Consider the following 22,428-nt stretch of genomic DNA (forward strand, 5'->3'; position numbering starts at 1 on the left):
AAACTCTTGTATAGAGAAAGTGTAAATCATACCTCAATAAAGCTATTAAAAAACACACACACGCAAGCACCCTGATTAATGGACTGTGCCATCACTATGTGAATACTGTGCGTGGTTTTTAAAAATAGCTCTTTCACTAGAGTGTTTCGGTTGAGGGTGTGTATTCTTGGATTGTTTTTTATTATTATTTTTTTGTATAGCATTGATAGGAAAAGATAGAACTCTTATACTAATACATGCAGTATTTAGATTGGATAATACTCCCTTCTCTTTTTATGGTGATTTCCTGCCTTTCTCCTTTGCTTTTCCCTGCTACTTAAGCATCAAGTCTCGGGCATTTTCCCAGTGTAATTGTTGATTAAGTGCTGCATATCCTGCAACGATTATGAGAAGATTATTGTATTCAGCTTTTAATCTTATGAGTGTCAAATATTTTACTTTAATGGTATCTTTATTGCTATTATTCTTCATAGCTCTTTCTGTTTGAGTAATGTAATCAGGCAAAATAAAGGTAACAGCACAAATTCAGCACTTCTAGAGTAAGAATTCTTTGTCTCAGAATGGAAAGCGCCACCTGCTGGCTGTTCTGAAATGCTGATTGGGGTCTGCAAAGATGGAATTAGGAATGCCTTAGGCCTCTTTTGGTTGCAAGTAACAGAAAGCAGCTAGCTCAAGAAGAAATATATATAAAGATAGAGACCTATTGGAGGCAGTACCAAGGGTCTCAGGACCCCAAGGCCAGGCTTGTAGCTGGGAGGCACCAGGACCGGGAACCAGACGGCTGCCAAGAACGCAGGCAGCGCTCACCTCCTCGCTGCTTCTTTCTGCGCGTCCTCTGTGTTTTCTCTAACGTTGTGTGTGAATTGGTCAGTGGTCATCGGTAGCTTTCAAGCTAAATATCCTCTGTAGACGAGAGCAGCCCAGGTGGACCAGCCATCTTTTGGTCTCAGTTCCCAATTCCCAGGAGCAATGGGAATTCTGACTGGAACAACTGTAGTCATGTGACACCCCCCCACCCCAGTCCAGTCAGCTGGTCCAGGAGCGCCGTCTCATGACGTGAATCACGGCAACCAGGGGCTCTCCCCGTTGGCGAGGGAAGGCGCAGCTCCAGAGAAAGAGGCTCGGTGTGAATGGACCTGACACCTGCAGTAGGGCTGTGTTTGTATATTTTTGTGAGAAGGACGGCGACCCTGACTCCTCATGCAGCCTTCAGGGATGCCCCACACACTTCTGCAGGAATCTGAATGCATATTCCAGAGCTTGGGTTTCTGAGGGGAACCCCCAAAAGCAATTTCTAGTCAACTGCCTATTGCTTAGCTGGGCGAAAGGAATCAACAGTATGAGTAGCTCCAGTTACTGTTTCCACAGAACCACTGATGTCTCCACTTTATAGATGGGGAAACTGAGGCTGGAAGGACAATGTGTCACCTGTTGTCATGTCACTTGTTCTGGCTGACTCCAAAATGCAGAGCCAACCATGGTACTAGGTTTGGGCTTTATCTCTACAAGCTGACAGCCGATGCCTCATGGGTATGTAGGGAGGACAGTAGGTGGTTAATAGGGAAGTGGCTGGTTACACGTTGGCCTGAAGTGGAAAATTTGCTGGGAATAATCCATATTGAGTAATATTTGTGCACATCGTGAGGACTTAACCTCAGCATGAACTTTCTATATAGAAACCTAAAATCCATGTAAATGTTTTAGTTGGACTTCAAGCCATAGGGCATCACTTTGAGTAGAGCGTGTCACAGGGATAGAGTTCTGACTGGTCCAGCCAGTGTCATCCCCTACTCATCGCTCAAAGGATTGCATTGTCTGTAATATGGGGGACGGCGCTAATTGGAAAACTGTGGCTTATCTATCAGTGCTAACTAACAAGATCATGGAGCCAGGGAGGTTGGAGCAGTTTCTCCAAGAGTGATCATTGTGGGTGGTGAGTATTGAGTGAGGTGTAGAGAATCAAACTGTCTATATAGATGCTGCTGCCATGGAAAGAGCACTGGGCTGACAGTCAGGGTTCTGGGGGCCAGGCCCAGCCACTGACCATCTGTGAGACCCCAGGCAAGTCACTGCCTGCTCTTCACCACTCCGCTTTGTTTCTCCCTTTCTTTTTAATATGTTGTAAAAAAAAAAAAATCATAAAGTACAAAAAGATATATAGTGAAAACTGTCATGCTCCTGTGAAAGAAATACAGCTCTAGTCCCCCTCCCCAGAGGTAACCGGCACGATCAGTTTCTTACGTGCCGTTTGATAGCCGATGCCTTTACACACCTGAGTAAGTGTGCACATTTATGCAGACGGGGACATACCATATGCATTATTCTGACCATAAAGATCTTTCTGTATCAATGCATATAGAGCTATCCTTTTTTGGGACTCCGGAGTTTTTCACTGTGTGGCTGGATTAAAGTATCCTCTGGTCTTTGACATTCTACAGAAAGGGTTGCAAAGTGGCGTTTTGTTGGTTCATTTCCTTAATTGAGCGAGGTTGAAGGCCATGTATATTTTTTTCTGTATGTTCCCTCCTTGTGCCCGCTGCTCTTTTTTTTTTCCCCCATTGAATTTTTCTTTTCCTACTGCACCTCATTTTCCAAAGAGGTAATGATCCAAGTGCCAGTCATTTCTACAATTAGGAATATTTTAGCCGGGGGAGAGATCTGATGGATGTTTACTGAGAAGCCCGGGTACCTGGGAAAAGGCCCCGCGTCAGCTGCGGAGGCCGACTTCGTTTACCTGGTCCCTTTCTTCCTCCCCATTGTTGTTGAGGTGAGGTCATGCCGAGTTCCTCAACAAGCCTCAGACTTATTAGGGGGAATACCTGCCCAATAGTGGGGCTTGACCAGTTTTTGCCGGTTGAACAAAAGAGAGAACATGGCATTGTGGGACGAGATTATCTTTGGGATCAACTAGTTCTCTAGACATTGATCTGGGTTCAAATCTTCTTGGCTCCAGAATTTGCAAGCCATGCAAACCTCTCTGGACCACAGTTTCCTCGTCTGTAATATGGGAATAATAATACTGATGTTGCCAGGCTGTTCTGAGCAATAGAAAGAACATAATAAAGTATCGAGCACATGACAGGTTTTCAGTAATTGACAGCTTCTTGTATTAGTGTCATTGTTCTGATCAGGACTATTATTGCCATCACCATAAACCCAACGAGTGACAGTAGGGCCATGGGCTAAGACTAAACAATTGATTCACGAGATGACCATGTTATATGAGATTGTGACTTTTGCAGACCATCTGCGTCTTTGCAATAAAAGTTTATTTGCACCTACATTGATTTCATTTGTCTTGTGACCATCATTTTCTTACAGGCTTTAAGCCTCTGTTGCTAGACATAGTACATAATGCCCGTGTAGTTTCAATGCCCATCCAGTTTTCGGGCCTTGAAAAGGCAGAGTGATTTGAAAGTATTCTACTTGAATTCTTAGTGAGAAAGATCTGAAAACTCTGCTCCTCCCCTTGCCTCCCCCAAGAAGTCTGAGAGATCAAAACAAATAATCTTTCTCTGTGCATCCCTTAAACCCAACTTAAGAAATTAACGAAGGAAGATGGATAGAGTGAAATAAGACTCATCGAGAAGAAATGGGAGCCTCCTAATTGATTCCCACAGAGCTGCTGGTTATTTACAACTAGGAAAATTGCCTGCTTGGAGATACCAGTTCAGCGCTCTGGTTCCACTGTTTTGACAGGAAAAAGTCACTGCGCCTGGCTGGAAAAGCTCTTAGGGAGGAGGAAAGTAGAATGAATTACATCTGACTGTTTTTCTTTTTTTTATGACTATTTCTTTTTTTTTTTAACTGTTCTTTTTTTTTTATTAATTAATTAATTTATTTATTTGGCTGTGTTGGGTCTTCGTTTCTGTGCGAGGGCCTTCTCCAGTTGCGGCGAGTGGGGGTCACTCTTCATCGCAGTGTGCGGGCCTCTCACTGCCGTGGCCTCTCTTGCTGCGGAGCACAGGCTCCAGACACGCAGGCTCAGTAGCTGTGGCTCACGGGCCCAGTTGCTCCGTGGCATGTGGGATCCCCCCAGACCAGGGCTTGAACCCGTGTCCCCTGCATTGGCAGGCAGACTCTCAACCACTGCACCACCAGGGAAGCCCACATCTGACTGTTTAACACCATCTCATTCATAGATTTCTGCCTTTTCCCCCAGTGGATCATTCGCAGTCTCTTTTTTAGTATATAATTGTTCATTTTAAATTTTCATGTTTGCTCTAGCTGGGTGTATGTTAATTACTGGCAGTCTGTAATTATGTTGTCTATTTGTCATTTCCATGGCAGCAAGGGTAGTAAGCTAGAACTCTTCCAATAGCAAGAATTTTAATTTATAATTCCCTCCCCCCAAACCGTTTAGAAATTGATACGTTTCACTCACATTCTAGATGTAGTTCAGTAAATGCCATGTTATTGATGTTCATTATCAGGTTTTAAGCTAAGAAATGCCGCTGTAGCCGGGCGCGGTGGCGCGCGCCTGTAGTCCCAGCTACTCGGGAGGCTGAGGCAGGAGGATCGCTTGAGCCCAGGAGTTCTGGGCTGTAGTGCGCTATGCCGATCGGGTGTCCGCACTAAGTTCGGCATCAATATGGTGACCTCCCGGGAGCGGGGGACCACCAGGTTGCCTAAGGAGGGGTGAACCGGCCCAGGTCGGAAACGGAGCAGGTCAAAACTCCCGTGCTGATCAGTAGTGGGATCGCGCCTGTGAATAGCCACTGCACTCCAGCCTGGGCAACATAGCGAGACCCCGTCTCTTAAAAAAAGAAAAAAAAGAAATGCCGCTGTACTCTAACTTAGAGATTCCCAAGATTTTGGTGTATTCATTCACTCCACAGCCACTTATTGAGCACCCACTGCACACTAGGTGCTTGGGATATATTCTCTGAATAGAACAGACAAAATAAAATATTCTGTAGTTCTCTGTGTAACAGGACTGCCCAGCTGACCCCTAAAGCCACTGTCTGGCTGGCGGCCATGGCTGTGTGTCCCCTAGGCTGCCAAACACTTGTCTGTTCCCAGCACGGTAATAATGAGGAACATGGTAAGAAGTTAGAAGCCACTGGCGATTAAAGTTATTATTTCACATTAAAGTCCCCCGATATGATATTGGCAGCTGAGACATACATGGAAAACATAATAGTTTAAAGATCATCAGATTAGTTCCAGACATCCCCAGGATCTGGGTGCAAATTAAATTAGAGGTACATCCAATCGATCCAATCAAGAAACAGGTCTGGGATTAGGGGGCATGTTCTTGCTGTATGGACCAGGTAAACAGAGTGACCGTTGATACTGCCTAAAGCCACATGCCTCACAGGAAGTTCCAGCACCCTAGATTGAAACTGACCCCTGGAAATGATTCCCAAGACTGGGCTGTTCTGGTGCTATGAGTACAGAAGGTGGGGACTTGGGAAGGGTCTAGAGTGGAGTGGAAGACTAAAGGTTCAGTGAAACTGATTTAAGAGATGGTCCTGCTGGTGGGTAATGCTGAAGAGCAGGTGCTTACAGGAGAAGGGATCTGGGGGAAGTTAGGCAGTTGGAAATGCTCTATCTAAAAAAGGCATATGGGGCTTCCCTGGTGGTGCAGTGGTTGAGAGTCCGCCTGCCGATGCAGGGGACACGGGTTCGTGCCCTGGTCCGGGAAGATCCTACATGCCGCGCAGCGGCTGGGCCCGTGAGCCATGGCCGCTGAGCCTGCGCTAGAGACCACAACAGTGGGAGGCCCGCGTATCGCAAAAAAAAAAAAAAAAAAAAGGCATATGACTTGAGTTCCCCATAGTCATTCAGCAACTTTTTTTTAGTACTTATAGAATGTGGTAGAGTGTGAACAATACAGAGGTCCTGCCCACACAGAGCTTCCATTTCACTGGGGGAAGCAAGACAGACAAATAGGACAGACAGATGGACAGATAACCAAATGTGATATAATATAATATAATGTTGTACAGTTGTGAGTGCTACAAAGAATTATAAATGGGATAAAGGAATAGAGTGATCAAGGTATCCTACTCTATTAGTCGTTTTTTGCACTTCACTAGTTCTCAGTATGAGAAGAAGACATTAAGGGGAGGGGTGGTCACAGTTTGTTCCTTTGGGGTGTTTTGGTTTTGTCTGTCTTCCCCCAAATCAATACAGGGCTTTTAGTGACTCTTTAAAATATCACAGAGAGGTCTTAGGAATCATCTGGCATCTTGTTGTTTCTGTAGCTGGATAACTTAAATCTTATTCATCACCTGCCGAACTGGTCCTTCTGCAGAGATGTAGATACCATCTAAAATTTTTCTAATATTCTTGTTTTCAACTGTTGTGGCTTACTGAATCAAAGCAGCTGAATTTGATGCAGTTTCAATGTCATTTTCTTTGAGAATTAACTCACCTTTCTGGGCTTGAGGTACTGAACAAGCGATGTCTGGCCTCGCCTGAACCCGGAGCATCTATTTTTTGCCCAAGAAATTTCAGATTTCAACAAGAAACCTGTTTTGAATAACAACATTGATGGGGAGATGAGCATATAGAGACCTCATTTTGTAATGGAAACCCAACATAACACCCTTGATCATGTTCTGTTCGTGATACAGATAGTCGAAAAGTGGCCAGTTTCTTTCTGTATCCCCACCATTTGTCAACCTGGAGCCTCTTTCTTTTCTTTCCAAGGAAACTGAGTTCTACATTGATATGATTGAAGCCCCTCCAAAAGGCTTTTCTGGTTCCCTTCACAGTAATTGTGTGGCCCTTCACACAGTAATTGTGTGATGTCAGAATTTTCTGGAATATCTGCAGTCTGATTGCTGAGAATGGTCTTCATTCTCATAGTAGATGCAGCAAAGAACAGTTTTTATTTTTAACAAACCTTGTGAGATAATTGTAGATTCATATGGAGCTGTAAAACAATTGTAATTCAGAGAAATTCTGTTTCTCCCAATGGTAACATCTTGCAAAACTATAGTATAATATATATAATCTCATCTGTATCTACAAAAGAATCTTGCTGGGGTTTTGATAGGAATTGCATTAAGCCTGTGTATCAGTTTGAGGACAAATGACATCTTTACTATGTTGAGTCTTCTAATCCATGAACATGGTATACCTCTCTGTTTGTTTAGATCTTCTTTGATTTCTTTTATGAGCATTTTTGTAGTTTTCAACATATAAGTCCTATACATGTTATATTTACATCGAAATATTTCATTTTTCTTGAACAATTGTAAATGATATTATTTTTAAATTTTTGGTATCCATTCATTTATTGCTAGCATCTAGGACTATAGTTGATTTTGTATGCTTATCTTATATTCTGAGACCTTGCTGAATGTACATTTTAGTTCTAGGAGGTTTTTTGTATATTCCGTAGGAAGTTCTATGTAGACAGTCTGCAAATAAAGACAGTTTTATCTCTTCCCTTTCGATGCCTTTATTTCACTTTCTTGCCTTATTTCACTGGTTAGAACTTCGAACACTATGTTAAATAAGAGTGGTGAGAGCAGACATCTTCACCTTGTTCTCAATCATAGGGAGGAAAGCATTCAGTCTTCCCTTATTAAGCATAATGTTAGCTGTAGGTTTTTTAACAGATGCTCCTTGACAAGTTGGGTAAGACCCCTTCTATTCCTAGTGTGCTGGGCATTTTTATCATGATTAGATGTATTTTTCATATGCCTTTTCTACATCAGTTGATATGATCATATGATTTTTCTTCTATAGCCTGTTGACATGGTAGATTACTTTGATTGATTTTTGAATACTGAACCAGTCTTCCATCCCTGGAATAAACCCCACTTAGTCACAGTATATAATTCTATTTAAATATTCCTGAATTATATTTATTAATATTTTGTTAATTTAGTCTGTACCTTGCCTTTTTTATACGGTCCTTAGTTGGTCTGCTCTCTTCTCTCTACCTTTCAGAGTCTTCTTATGTTTGTCTTATATTTAATGTCCATCATTTTTTGTTGTGTTTGGTGGGAAGAATAGGGAAAAGTATGTCTATTCCATTTCCTGGAAGCAGAAGTCCCTTCAGATGGTCAATTTTTAGGTATACTTTTAAGCAGCTGTATAATTTACTACCGGAAGAAAAGAAAATCCTGAATTCAGGTCTTGATGAATAAAAATGTTCGACCAAGTTACTGGTTTGACTTGCTTGATTCTAAAGAAGCTGAACAAAGGGATTTAGGCTGAGCAAAAAGGTGTAAACATATCAGATCTTCAGTATCACTCCTGTACTTCCCAGCAGAAGAAAGACCTGTTAGGGTCATCAAAGCGTCAGGGACACTATACAGGCTTTTACCCCAGCAGATTGGCACGCACCGATAGAAGCCTTTTGATGAACTTCAATCCACTGTCGTGCCGACAGCATTCACTTAAATTGCATTTCCGGGACTTCCCTGGTGGTGCAGTGATTAAGACTCCACGCTCCCAATGCAGGGGGCCTGGGTTTGATCCCCGGTCAGGGAACTAGATCCCACGTGCATGCCGCAACTAAGAGTTCGTGTGCCGCAATTAAGACCTGTTGCAACCAAATAAATAAATATTTATACAAAATAAAATTGCATTTTCTTCAAGCTGTTGGTAATACCAGATATTTACAAAAAGGTGCTGTAGGCACTGCCGCATGCTCTCAGTTGCCTATCAACAGTTATTTGCCAAATAATTGTGTGTTGGGGGGCCTGAAACTTAGGCCAAGGGGGACTTTTCTTCTGTTGTAGACAGATGATGACTGGTCAAGGAGATGAGTTCTCAGAGGGTCAGCGAGAATCTCTTCTGCATCAAAAGAGCGCCCATTCTTTGCTTTCATTGGTTGGCTTACTTTTCTGCCTTTCTTATGATTTCCAAGAAATATGGCACGGTAGCAGAGGTCACAGAGATTCAGTGGGGGAATCAATAAGCCACGGAGTTCTAACAGCCCCTGGTTTCAAAGGTCCCTCTCCATGGTGAAGTTTTCAAAACAGCAGATATTTTCCACTCTCCTCTTATCTTCCTGCTGGTTTACTTTAGCGTATATTTGCACGCACCTCCTGTGAGTGCAGTGATTGAGTAAGAAATGATCCCTGCTCTCAAGGAGTGGTAGGCAGAGAGGGTGCAAATGACCGTAGTTCAGGGGTCACCAAGGAGCAGACAAAATGCCTTCAAAGGTCAGAGGCAGGTAACCTGGCTTTCTGCTGGTGAAATTTGAGCTGGTGCTTCCAGAGTTAGGAGGATTTCAGCAGCTGGGGGTAGGGTGGCACTGCTGGCAATGGGTGGGCCAGGAGGTGAAAGCATAGGCACGTCCAGGGAACATAGCACAGAGCACGTAGGGCTGGACTGAAGAGAGAACAGCACTTTCCTCTCCAGCGCTCACCTGCCCAACCATTGAAAATAAACATCTTTTCCCCATATGACCGTTAGAACCGTAATGTCTTTCCGCTTATGTTTTTCCTTCCACTTTACCTAAAGTGGGCTTTTGTCATCCCCTCCTTCATTTGTGCACTTGAGTCAAGACTTCAAAGTGTGCTTACCTACCTAGCGTTAGGGGTTGAATTGCACCCTCCACCCACCCCAAGATATGTTGGAAGTCCTAACCCACCCTTCGGTACCTGGGAATGTGACCTTATTTGGAAATAGGGTCTTTGCAGATGGAATCTGTTTATGTCTTGTAATCAAGATGAGGTCACTAGGGTGGGCCCTGATCCACTGTGATTGGCGTCCTTATTGGAAGAGGGAAATTTAGACACAGACACACACGGGAAGAACTCCACGAGATGATGGAAGCAGAGATTGGAGCTGCAAGACAAGGGGTGCCAGGATGGGTGACCAGCACTGGAAGAGGCAAGGAAGCGTTCTCTCCTACGAGTTTCAGAGAGAACATGGCCCTGCCAGCACCTTGATTTTGGACCTCGTTGTTTTAAGCTACCCAGTTTGTGGCTCTTTGTTATGGCAGCCCTGGGAACTAACATACCTAGTTTATACCCGGCCCTCTACTCGTGGAATTCGACTTGGATTCTACAGTCTGTCAGGGAGGTTCAGTTGTGCCTGTTGAGGTCACATCGGTGGCTAATAGGTGGTCTTTGCAGGGGGAATTTGATCATCAGAGGGGCTCCTCGGCTTTCTGGTCTTTAGGCTGAGGTCTCTGGGATCTCCGTGGAGGACAGTGAGCTGGTGACAGAGGGTCGAGTGAGCAGGCACTGTGACGTGGTTCCCATTAGAAAATTGGAGTAGATGGGAATTAAAGGGTTCTAGAGCAAAAGACTTCAGAGTTCATTTACACCAACTCTTCCTCCTGCCTCTCCCTGGAAAGAAGTATCACGTGACCCATCCAAGAGCCACTCTGCTAGTAACAGAGTAAGGACTTGAATTCAGATCTTAAATCTCATATCCAGACTTCCAAGATTTCTACAGGGACTCTAAAGTCTGTGGTTCTGATTTCGGAAAGGTTTTTGGGGGTCACAGAATTTTAACTTACGCCTTTAGAGGCTGGTGGGGGGAAGAAAGAAGAGGCACTTTAAAAAAGAAAAAGCAAAAAAGGGGAACATGTTGACCTTCAGGAAAGGGATTTGAAAGAATAAGTTTATGCATCTTTAAAATAAAAGACCCAAGGGTATTTAGTTTTACTCTGTGTCATTGAAAAATAAAATCCACCCCAGCCTCAAGTGGATGGGAAGTTCCAGCTCACAGGTTCATTCACTGACCGTCCGACCCACGTGTTGCAGAGGGTAGAATTTATAAAATCAGCAACTGTTATATGACCTCAAACACCACAAGTTGCACTTTCAGCGTCATTCTGAGTTTCCTGTCCCTCTGCAGGGTGGAGTAGAGCCACTAATGTTGTTTCCATGGATCTCATCTTTCCAGGCTTGGTTTAAATCTCGAGCGCAGGATGCCAGGTAGATTCATTATGGCAGTAGCAATGCACACACGCCTTCGTGGTAGCTTTAAATCAATCTCTCTCCTAAAGGTTCCGAGGAACGTCACTTACAAGGCACATTGCTTGCATGAGTGTCCTTTGTGTTGGGTGCCCTGGAATGTAATTTCTATCAGGAAGACGTAAAGGAGACACGGGGAGGAATCATTTTGCTTGACAGCACACTTTGAAAGGAAGGGGAGTTTGTTATTGTTATTTTTTGTTGTTACTTTGATTGTTTCTTGGGTTCCTCCAACAAAGAAATGCCGTGTGGCTTTCAAAAGTCTCCCCGTGCAAATGCTTCCCGTCACCAGTGATCAGCGTCCTGCCATTTTGAAATCCAGAAGTGGCTTTAGCAGCCCTTATGACATAATCATTGCCGGGAGCTGGAGACCAACCTCTCAGAGAAATTGACACTCTCATCTTCCATCTTCGTGTACGCATTCTAAGTGCTGGTACGCTGTCACTTTAACAAACTGTCACCCTGAAATAGGGTTGCTTCATCCAGTGCTGTGGAAAAACAAGGTTAGAAGAGCAGAGGCTTTTGTTGATAGTGAGCAAGTGGGATTTGTTAAACCAATATTGAAAGGTGGTTTGCACAACTCTCGGCAGCTCACGTTACTTCTGAAAAGATGTGGTCTTTCAGCCCTGGTTGGCACGGATACAGTTAAAGTTGCATCAGGACCTTTGTTATATAATCCTTCCCGGTTATATAATTTGGGGTCCTGTTTTTTCTTGCCCTGGTTTATAAAGATTGAAACAAGGATAGAAGATCACAACAGTTCATAGTTTCCTGTAATAGCGGAGGCAGTAATGTTATTGATTAAAGCACATGGGATCTATTGGTTGTCAGTAATACTATATACAGGATGAACTATGTGTATGTGAACAGTTTGTGTATGAAAAATATAAAATGAGTTTCAGACATATCCTACAGATGAGCAGTTTAAAAGAACTGACTTTCAGATTCTGGCTTATACGAACCTTCTGGTCTCAGCCCATGTCTCTAGCGGGTCAGAAACTAGAAGCCAGCCTAGATATGGAAACATACAATACGGTAGGGACTTTTTGTGGCTGCCGTGAGTGACCCCTGTGACTTTTTCCAGACCTGGCCCAGATACAATTAGGAGATGTTACAACCTAAGGGCAGGTAGGATTCTTGAGACTTCGGTTCACACTTTCCTGCAACACTGAGCTCACCTATCTCTGAAGTGACTGCTATCACCTGTTTCTATCTTGGCCTCCTCCCAGTTATTTCAAATATAAATTTAGTAGCCAATAATTCGCGACCCCCAGCCAATTGATTTGAGCAGACCTAGAAATCAATTACACCACTGTCCCCCTACTCCCACCTACCCAGCCTGGGAAGATTGTAGAACAAGCACATCTGTCCCATGCCCCAGCTCAGAGGCACCCCTACGTAGGCGACACGGATCAGAAAACAGTACCACATGGGGCAGCCATGCTATTACTTCACGTACGTCTGACTCCAGATGTGAGGGTTCTGTGTCTGCCCCTTCCAGGGCCCCAGCACCCTGACTGTCTGGCTGGGACCTTCTCAAGAGCTCTTGGTCCTCAGGGAGTGGTGCTCACATCCTGCTCTAACAAGACTCTAGTCGTCGGAACCGTGAACCGTGAAGGACACACCTTCCACGCTGCCAGCAGATCAGATCCGACCCCCACCTTTGCCCTTCCCCACCACTTGGACCTGGACCCACTCTACTCCTTTTCATCCTCAGCCACCCTCCCTCTCAGGCTTCTGAGCTCCTGCCACCTCCCTGCCACCCCCTCCCCAGGCCTGACTGCTCTTGACTCCCAGAATTCACTGTGGCCAAGAAGCCACGCTAACATCTTTCTACAAAACAGTAATATTTTGCTTCAGATACTTCCTAAGAAGCAAGTACTAACATCAAATTGGGTTGTGGGTAGTTTCAGTTTTCTTCTTCATACCCTTCTTTCTTTTTTTTTTTGGCTGTGCCACACAGTATGCAGGATCTTAGTTCCCCGACCAGGGATCGAACCCACGCCCCCTGCAGTGAAAGCGCAGAGTCCTAACCACTGAACCACCAGGGAATTCCCAACCCTTCTTTCTTTAAATCAAATTTTCTACAATGAACATGTACTAGTTTTTTAACTGGAAAGAAAATATATGTATTGTAAAATAGCCGTTGGGAAGATGGCAGATAAAAACAAGTAGTCTTTTTTGTTCAGTAGAATAACAACAACAGTAAAATCACCCCAAAGTAAATCAGTGCAAAAATATGAGGCAGCCTTGCTCCTCCTCATCAAGTAATAAATGGCCTTTCACAGGTGAGATGAGGTGGGACGTTACCGTCATTACCATCAACCTCCAGTCCTGATACTTCTGCAGAGATGCTGGGCATGTCCTACTCCAGTAGACACCATGGGAATTTATTACAGGGTTGTTGGAAGGCTCAAATGAGAAAATAGATGTGAAAGTACTTTATAAATGGAAGCTATTATTTTCAACAAAAAGTAGAGAACTTTCATCTACATTGAGAGACAAGGCAGAACACTGTAAGGATGTTTATACAATTTAACATAGGGGAAGATGTGGCCGTTACGATCTAAGAACTTAAGTTCATCTATTCATTTGATAAATATTTATTGGGGGCCTGGAACAGTTCTTGGTGTTTGGGATTCATCAGTGAAGAAAACAGACACAAATCCCTGCCTCGTGGAGCCTCGTGAGGGAAACAGATGAGAAACAAAAACATCTAATAAATTAAAAAGAAGTGGTCATCAAAATAACAACAGTAAGTAACACTCCAATAGTGCTTATTTTGTGCCAGGCATGTATGTAATATATTTAATCCCAAATACTCTATGAAGTAGATACTATTTTCAACCCCATGGTGGGGGGAAATGACCCACAGAGAGGTGAAGTGACTTGCCCAAGGTCACGCAGCTAGTAATGCTGGCACTGGAAATCAGTTTCACAGAGGAAGTTCGTGGGTGAGAAGCCAGTGGAGAAAGAAACGGAACGGGGTAAGGGGTTATCCATTCAGCAGACATTTCTGAGTGCTCTGTGCCTGGCACTGTGTTGGATGCCTGGGATATAGAAATGCAAGGGGCATTATCCCTGCCCTGGAGAGGTTCACAGTTTCTTAGGGGAGATTAGGGGTACACAGACATATGAGCAAACCATGTGGTGTGATATACCTTCCTCCTTGGTTACCTAGGGCAGCAGAGGTACCATACTGGAAAAGCATTCTATTTGAGCAGACCCAGATCACCTAGTGATTTCATGGCATCAGCGGCCTTACCTTTGTCCAAAGACCATTGATCGTGGTGTCGTACTCTCTCTTTCCCTGCAGAACTTCTAGGCATGAGAGGCTGATCAAGCCAATAGCTACTTTGGTTAGACTCCAGGCCGCAAAGCCAAGGCCCTTGGCCTTCCTGAGCTGATCCCTCCTGTCTGCACCAGGAGGGCCAGTTCAGTTCCCCTTGATGTCTGTCTGTTTAGTTGGTGTCTGTGGTATAGCCGTTGTTCACTCTTTTGAATGTCACCCGTCCCTCCTTTCATCTCTCATTGACCTCAGAGAGTGTCACACGGAGGGACAACCCTTTGCATCCCCTGCCTGTTCCCAGCCCTGCCCACGGTCCTCCATCCCATCATTGGCAGAGGTGGGCCAGGGAGACCTCATGCCTACTGAGGATAAGCCATTGCAAGTTTATTTCCTGCTAGTGAGGGGTCAGTAGCGAATACAGCCTATTTATTCCCAGAGCTGAAAGTCACAAGGACTTGATACATGCTCTGGTGCTGTAGGGTTTCTGTTGGTTTGAGGTTATATTTGTTTCTTTACTTCTTTTGTCTGACAAAGTCTTCTGAAGAGGTGACTTGTTTTTGCTTTTGCTCTGGATTCAAGAGATGAGTATTGTCGTGGGGAAGTTCCCCCTTATCTTTCCCCGGGGCAACCACACTTAACCTCTTTTCTCATAGACATCAGTGCAGGAGGATGAGATCATTAACATTGAACATCCATCATAGGTCGGGACTGCCCTCCCCTCTTCAGGGCAGCTGAAGGATTTCCCTCCGTTAGGCCCATGGTGGTTGTTTTGCTTGCTTATGAGAAGGCCTGGCACGTTATGACTGTTACTTCACCTCGTTCTCAAAACAACCCATGTTAGGGTGGAGAAAACCCAGGCTCGGAGAAATAAAGTAACTTCTTCCCAGGCACAGAGCACGCAAGCAAGTAGAACAAGACTTAAACCCAGATTTTTAAATTTCTGTTTGTTTTCTTTCCAATACTCTTTCTACTCCAAGTACTCTTCTGTGGGGAAATGAACTGAGCCTGTCTTCCTAAAAAGTGTCCTTTTTTTAAACACTTAAAAACACTTCCTTCTTCCCGCAAGCCATGCTTCTGAGTTTGTTTGTTTGCGAGGTTTTTTGTCTGCTGGTTGGCTGGTTGGTTGGTTTTTTGGTTCCTATTATTAAGCTAGAAGAGGCAGGAATGAAGATTTTTTTCCTGGTAAAATAAGAAATTGCCTTCTCTCTTCAAATCTGTGCTTTTCTATCTCTCCAACAAGTTGAAGATGATATTAAAAGAATAGCTCTGTCTTACAGATTAACAGTGAGACACAGATTATTTAAATTCACGTTTTAAGCTGTAGAAATAGACTAACAGGTGATCCTTACGTACTGTGACCTTGTTATTTTCTCAGACATTACCGCGTTTTGCAGTAAATAGTATTGATCAGACAGAAAGATAGGTTCATAACTGTGCAATCAAGAACATCTTGGGGCTCATTGATGAGGTTTAGGGGGTCTAGACAAATTCCTGAAATTGTGTTCAAAACATGTGCCTTCCTGAGCTTTTCTAATTAAAGAAGCCTTCTTTTTCATCAGACCCTCAAAGGACGTGGTCACCACATCAGCATCTTCAAACAGCACATACTTGTAATCTCACAGTTGCCCTGGGTCAGGAATCCAGGCCCAACTTAACTAAGTCCTCTGCCCAGGGTCTCACCAGGCAGCAAACAAGTGTCTTAGGGCTGTGGTCCTTTCTGGAGTTGAGTCCTCCTTCAAGAATTCTGAATTCAGAATTCAGATCCTTGTGGTTGCAGGGTGGAGGTCCCCTTTTCTTGCTGGCTCTCAGGCCGGGGTAGATACCCACATAGTCTCTGCCACGTGGCCCCCTCCCAGACTCTCACAATCAGGCAGCTGCTTCAAGGCCAGCAAGAGAATCTCTTATTCGGGTCTGCTGCGACACAGTCCTACCTGATGTGACGTGACCCAGGAAGTGACTACCCATCACTTTGCCGTATTTTATCACTAGAAGCAAGTAACACCTTCCATCTGTACTCAAAGGGAAGGAGATTATACAAGATCATGACCCACCGAGGGTCTCCTTGGTCTTTGTCTGACATAATCACCTCCTGAAAACTCAAAAGAACCTCTGCTCTGGAATCTTTGAAAAAAGACACAGTTGACATCCTACAAACACGTCGTTAGTTCACTGAGGAGTCGCATCATATCCGTGGGAAGAAACCCGACATGACTGAATGGGGAAAAATTGATCAGTCTTATTTTATCTAGACGGAGTCAGCGCCGTGAAGGGAGTATTAAGTGAGAGAAAAGAGCTGATTCTAGGCTGTGTGGGAGAAGACCCACAGCAAACATGTATTACGGCCTATGTCAACATCGTGGCCACGCTTGCTCTATTTTTTGAGACAAAAAGATCATGGTTTGGACAAATGAGAGGCAGCCAGACCCCAAAATAACTTCAGACTCCTCGTTCCTGGGTGCTGAGGGGGTAGCTGCATGTTGACTGAGATGATTCTTGGTTTATTTCGAGTCTAATTCAGCGTTAATAAAAAAGTTCAAAATTGAATGTGAGTTGGTCTGTGGTAGAACTTAATGGGAAATTCCCAGAGCTGCTCTTCCTTCTAGCTCTGTTTTCTTAGTGTATTCGTGTCCTCGGGCTGCTGTAGCAAAAGTACCACAAACCGGGTGGCTTAAAGAGCAGCCGCTTATGCTCACACGGTTCTGCGGCTGGAAGTCTGAGATCAGGGTGTCAGCAGGGCCGTGCTCCCTCTGAAGGCGCTGGGGAAGGATGTGCTCCAGGCCTCCCTCCTAGCTTCTGGTACTTCCTTTACTTCAGGGGCATCACTCCCCTTTTCACATGGCATTTCCCCTGTGCTTCTGTTGTGTCGGCGTCCATGTTTCCCTTTTTTATAAGGACACCAGTCATATCGTATTAAGGGCCCAACCTACTCTAGTATGACCTCATCTTAACTAATTCTATCTGTGATGACCCTGTTTCCAAATAAGATTATGTTCTGAGATGCTGGGTAGGACTTCAACACGCTAATTAATTGGGTGGGTGAGGGTGGGGGAAGTGGACACAATTCAACCCATAACACTTAATGAAGAATAATTTTAAATTTTCCTGATAGTCATGTTGTTCTGGCAAGTAAATCAAAGTCTCCCTGGTGGATCGATGGTCAGAGATCATTAGATTCCCCTCTCTCCCTCCACCCTCTCATTTGGGAGTTTACTATTTTCTCACTAGAATGGCATCCTTGCCTTTTGGACTTAATTTTAGAAATAAAACAGCTCTCATTCTGCGTCTAAAATTGGTCAGTCATAACCCTATTTCTGGTAGTAGGATGCTTATCCAGAGGTCAGTTATCTGGCAACCTCACCTATAAGGTAGGTGGGGAATAGAAAACCAAGGTCACAGAGAAAACAGAAAAAATGCTGAGCAAAGATGTCACAACAGTCACAAAATAAACCCTTTTAAGAGAACCCTGTGGACTTTTGCTCACATCCTATTAACCTTTACTCTGCACATAATTCTAACAGACTTTTAAAGTTCACAGGACAGTGGAAGCATCAATATGTGAATGACAGACTCAGGGAAAATTCCAAACTAAATTCAGTTTAAATATTACTTCCGTTATGATGCCTTCATCAATACCTTCCTCTGAATTCCAGTATTATTTTATACCTTCACTAGTCACTTGTCACCTGTTTTCTAACAATTTGTATCCATATTCTACTTTGTTTACATATCTTAATCTCCCCTACCAGATGCTTGTAAGAGCCGGGACATACCCAGTTGTGCCTAACACAATACCTGACACACAGTAGGTACACCAACAAATTCGTATTGAAGACTGAAAAACCGGAAAGGATAAATTTTTAGGTGGACAGTAATTAGGTAAGATAATAATTTAGGTGCCTAATAATTTTAGGCAGGGTGGAGTTTCAAAGCATTTTGAGCAAAAAAGATTCCTCTGATATTTCCTTTTTAAAATTAATTTTTATTAAAGTTACAAAATTTGAAACCTTACCTTTCATTAGGCTTTTAAGAGGTGGTCAGAAGATCTCAATTTATTTATTCTAGCAATTTTTAACAATCACTTTTAAGGGGACCTTTTATTAATGCTCGGTCTGATTTGCAAACTTAGTTAATTAAACTCCTTTAAACATTTTAAACTACATTTGTAAAGGAAATCGAACATATTAAATGTATAAGTACTCAATTGCCTGACTCAACAAACAAGCCGCCCAGAGCACTTAAGCAATTCTTATAAATCTAATTAAGCTTATAAGTATGTTACACCCTACGGGCTTTTAAGTTTTCTTCTACTGTATGTGACTTCAGTGAGATTTTGATTTAAAATCAAAGTCTCAATTGGTTATTTAATTCCACAGTTTAAGTTGATGTTTCAAGGCTGGTCGTTATTCTTACGGGCCAGTTCTCTTAGTTGTAGCAAATATTTAAAATACTAGATCTACATTGATTTCTTTTTAAAAATAATTAATTTGACAGATCTCATTTTCTTAACCATGTTTGTACTTTATTCTAAATCTTCTTTGGGTTAAAAAGTGCTCACTCACATTGTCCAGGAAGGAAAAGAAGGACACCCTCCCCTCTGCCTTCCAGAACCTTCCGCACATCAGGGATCTTTGGAAACTTCTGTTCACCAGCAGTGCCTCCCCTCCCATCCATGACTGTCCAGGGGAAGAACTACCACAAATCCCCATCAGGTGCTCCTTGGAGGGACCTCCCATGTACTTCTGGCAGCTTTTTTTTTTTTTTTGCGGTACGCGGGCCTCTCACTGTTGTGGCTTCTCCCGTTGCGTAGCACAGGCTCCGGACGCGCAGGCTCAGCGGCCATGGCTCACGGGCCCAGCCGCTCCGCGGTATCGGCAGGCGGACTCTCAACCACTGCGCCACCAAGGAAGCCCCCTTCTGGCAGCTTTGAGAGAGAAAGTCTGAGCAATCTGAGGCTCCCGGAAGCTGCTCGGGAGCACCGCGCCATCCTCAGGCTGTCTGCACTTCCTTTACCCCAAAGAGGTTTCCAAAGATGGGCAGACAAGCCCCACCCAAACTCTTGGGGAGCCATCAGCTGCCGGTGCCTGGATGTCCCCGAGAGGTCCTGCCCATCGTCTTCACGGCCGCCTTCGCAGTGGGCCAGGAGGCAGTGAGGGTCTGGCCATGGCACCAACGTCAATGGTCTGTACCCTGCCCCGGTCCAGAGCTCTTCCCGAGGGAGGCTGGCCGTCAGGACCACACGCCGCAGCTTCCCTTCCCACCTCAGTCCTGCATTCTCTCCTCATGCAGAAATCTGCACAGTGGTCAAAGGTTGAATTCAGAGTGTGGGCCTGGGTCAGAACCATGACGATCATTCAAATTACTGAACGTAGCAAACCAAATCTGGCTCCCTGTGCACATTTTTAAAAATTTGAGCCCAAATAGTTTCTCACCCTGCAGAAATAATAAGACCACATTCCGTTGTTCAGATATTGTCGACAGAACTTTTTTTGCCCCCAGATAACAAGTTATAAAAAATCAGCAGTTGTCTACATCTTTAAAAAAAAAAAAAAGAAGAAGAAGAAGAAAAAGGGCCTCACTGGTGGCGCAGCAGTTAAGAATCCACCTGCCAATGCAGGGGACACGGGTTCGAGCCCTGGTCTGGGAAGATCACACATGCCGCAGAGCAACTAAGCCCATGCGCCGCAACTACTGACACTGCGCTGTAGAGCCCACAAGCCACAGCTGCTGAGCCCGCGCGCCTGGAGCCCGTGCTCCGCAACAAGAGAAGCCACCGCAACGAAGAGTAGCCCCCACTTGCTGCAACTAGAGAAAGCCCGTGCGCAGCAACAAAGACCCAACTCAGCCAAAAAATAAATAAATAAATAAATTTATGAAAAAAAAAAAGAAGAAGAAGGAAGGGAGGGAAGATGCTTACTTCATTTAAAAACAGTTAATTGTTCTTTGAGGTCTTCTCAAATAATTTTGAGCATCACCTTCCTAACTGAATTTCAGGGGCAGGGCAGTGGTGAGGGAGGAGCTGCCTTCTCAGCTTGCTGGGATTTCTTAATGAGCAGTGGGTATCAACCAGCACTCAGTTGGATATATATGCCCCTGACAGCTGGGTGAGCCCCTTCTTACAGTCACTCTGTAAATGAGACCGCAACTTAAAGAGGTAAGTTTCACTTGTCCTCCATCCCTTACATTAAAGGCAAACATTACGGATTCTTCTGTCCACTCACCGAGATCTATATCCCCTACCCTCTGGTTGTCACCAGAAAGGATTTTACATTTTCTAAATTTTAATATATGCAGATGTCTTTCCATGAGTGTCCAGAGACCTTGAAACTCTGTGGGATTGTGCACGATCTTCATATACAGGCGTATCTGAGATATATATAGTATCATGGGTTTGGTTCCAGACCACCGCAGTAAAGTGAATATTGCTATAAAGTGAGTCACATTTGGTTTCCTGGTGCATATGAAATTTATGTTTACACTATACTGTAGTCTGTTAAGTGTGCAGTAGCATTGTGTCTAAAGAAACCAATGTACATATTTTAATTTAAAAATACTTTATTGCTAAAAAATGCTAACCATCATCTGAGCCTGCAGGGAGTTGTAGCAGTAGCATCCAAGATCGCAGATCACCATAACAAATATAATAATAATGACAAAGTTTGAAATATTGTAAGAGTTACCAGACTGTGACAAGGGGACATGAAGTGAGCAAATGCTTTTGGAAAAAAACGGTGCTGATAGACTTGCTTGATGCAGGGTTGCCACAAACCTTCAATTTGTGAAGAATGCAGCATCTGCGGAGAGCAATAAAATGAAGTATGCCTGTAATGCTAAATGCTAATGTGGGCCTGTGGAGCCTCATCTTTGGCTGCCAGAGCTCCCAGCCCCCCAGCCGGCCACTCCACAAGTGACATCAGTCCTGGAGAGCATCATGTGTTATAGCAGTGCCCAGTGATGGGTTTCCATGGTGACAACTCAGTCCTCAAGAAAATATTGTGTAGACAGGGAAGTATACGATATAATTCTTAAATTTTGTTAAAATAGTTAAAATGGAAAAAAAAAAAAGATATTTCACCCAGAGGCAGTGCTTCATGTATTGGAAAATTGTCTTAAAGAGAGTGCTGTATTTCCCGACAATGTGGCTAAGTGAGTTCTTGCTTCATGAAAAAAACATTTGTAAAAGTCTGACAAAGGTTCTTGAGCCAATGAGAAAGTTGGTAAAAGCAAGTTCTTTATAACTATGTTGAAGAAAAACCAGAATAATACAGTTTGGTTATCATTTAAAGTGTGAAGGGATTTGCGAGGCTTCCTGGCTTTTGCTACATGTATCACGAACCTGACTGTAACCAAAGGTTATATATAATGTGGTGCGGTGAATAATGCATAGGGAGTGATAACGGACTTTAAAAGAGAGAGAGAGAGAGAAGGTGGCTTTTAAGTACAGTATGGCATTTCCTTCCTGCCATGGTGATACATGATATAGTGCTCTGTGGCGTGCAAAGTGTTACTGGTTGTCATAGCAGTAGAACACCATCCTGGAGAAGGGAGGAAATGCTGGCATAAGACGCTTCGCTGGAATAGAACTACAGTTCTAACAAAACCATCATTGTTAGCTCCGTATTTGTTGTCAAATAGTAAAATCCATGCTAGTCTTTTTCTTTCTTCGTGATAATGCTGAGTAGCCCTGATACCATCCCAGGGGCTTGTATTACACACACAGGCTTCTGCCTTCACTTGAGAGTTTTATGCCTATTGCTGGTGTAAAAATAGGTTACGTTATGAATGCCTCCCTGAACTCACTTCCAGCCACTGGCCCAACTCACTAAGCTTCAGAGGTTGAATACCTTCTCTGTAGCGCCTGTAATAAATGTCAGTGGTTCTCCTTGCTGTCAGGATTGCCTCTCCTTGGTCACATTTCAGTCATTGTTATATTTTGTTAGACCCTGAGTGAACAGCCCTCTGAAAGAAGCATCTGAACTGAAGCTAATCTTTGCTTTCTGGTGGTTCTCAGGGCAGAGTCTCTGATGTGTCTGTCCCATCTTTCAAAGTGTATATTGGATGAAATTGATGGAAATTCCTCTGATACAACTACTGATGTTCAGTTGCCTGGGTGGGTTTCAAAGGGAGCCAAGGCCAAGAGAACCAGTGAGTCCAGTTCGGTCGTCTTCGCCACATCATGGCTGTATCCTCTTCATCATCCAGCCCATGAATCCACATTCTTCACCCAGGGAGGTATGGAGTAGG

General features: G+C 43.9%; 1 protein-coding gene and 1 pseudogene across 8 annotated transcripts in view; one reads left to right on the forward strand and one right to left on the reverse strand.

Moving 5' to 3' along the window:
- FOXN3 (forkhead box N3) overlaps nt 1–22,428 on the forward strand; it is a 402,973-nt gene that overhangs the window by 319,465 nt on the left and 61,080 nt on the right. The gene's annotated exons all lie outside the window — the stretch shown is intronic.
- On the reverse strand, nt 5,304–7,863 carry LOC307182937 (large ribosomal subunit protein uL6-like; annotated as a pseudogene). The gene has a single exon. The product of its transcript is annotated as a large ribosomal subunit protein uL6-like (transcript).

The sequence above is a fragment of the Stenella coeruleoalba genome (assembly GCF_951394435.1).
Source record: "Stenella coeruleoalba genome assembly, chromosome: 2".
Classification (NCBI taxonomy): Eukaryota; Metazoa; Chordata; class Mammalia; order Artiodactyla; family Delphinidae; genus Stenella; species Stenella coeruleoalba.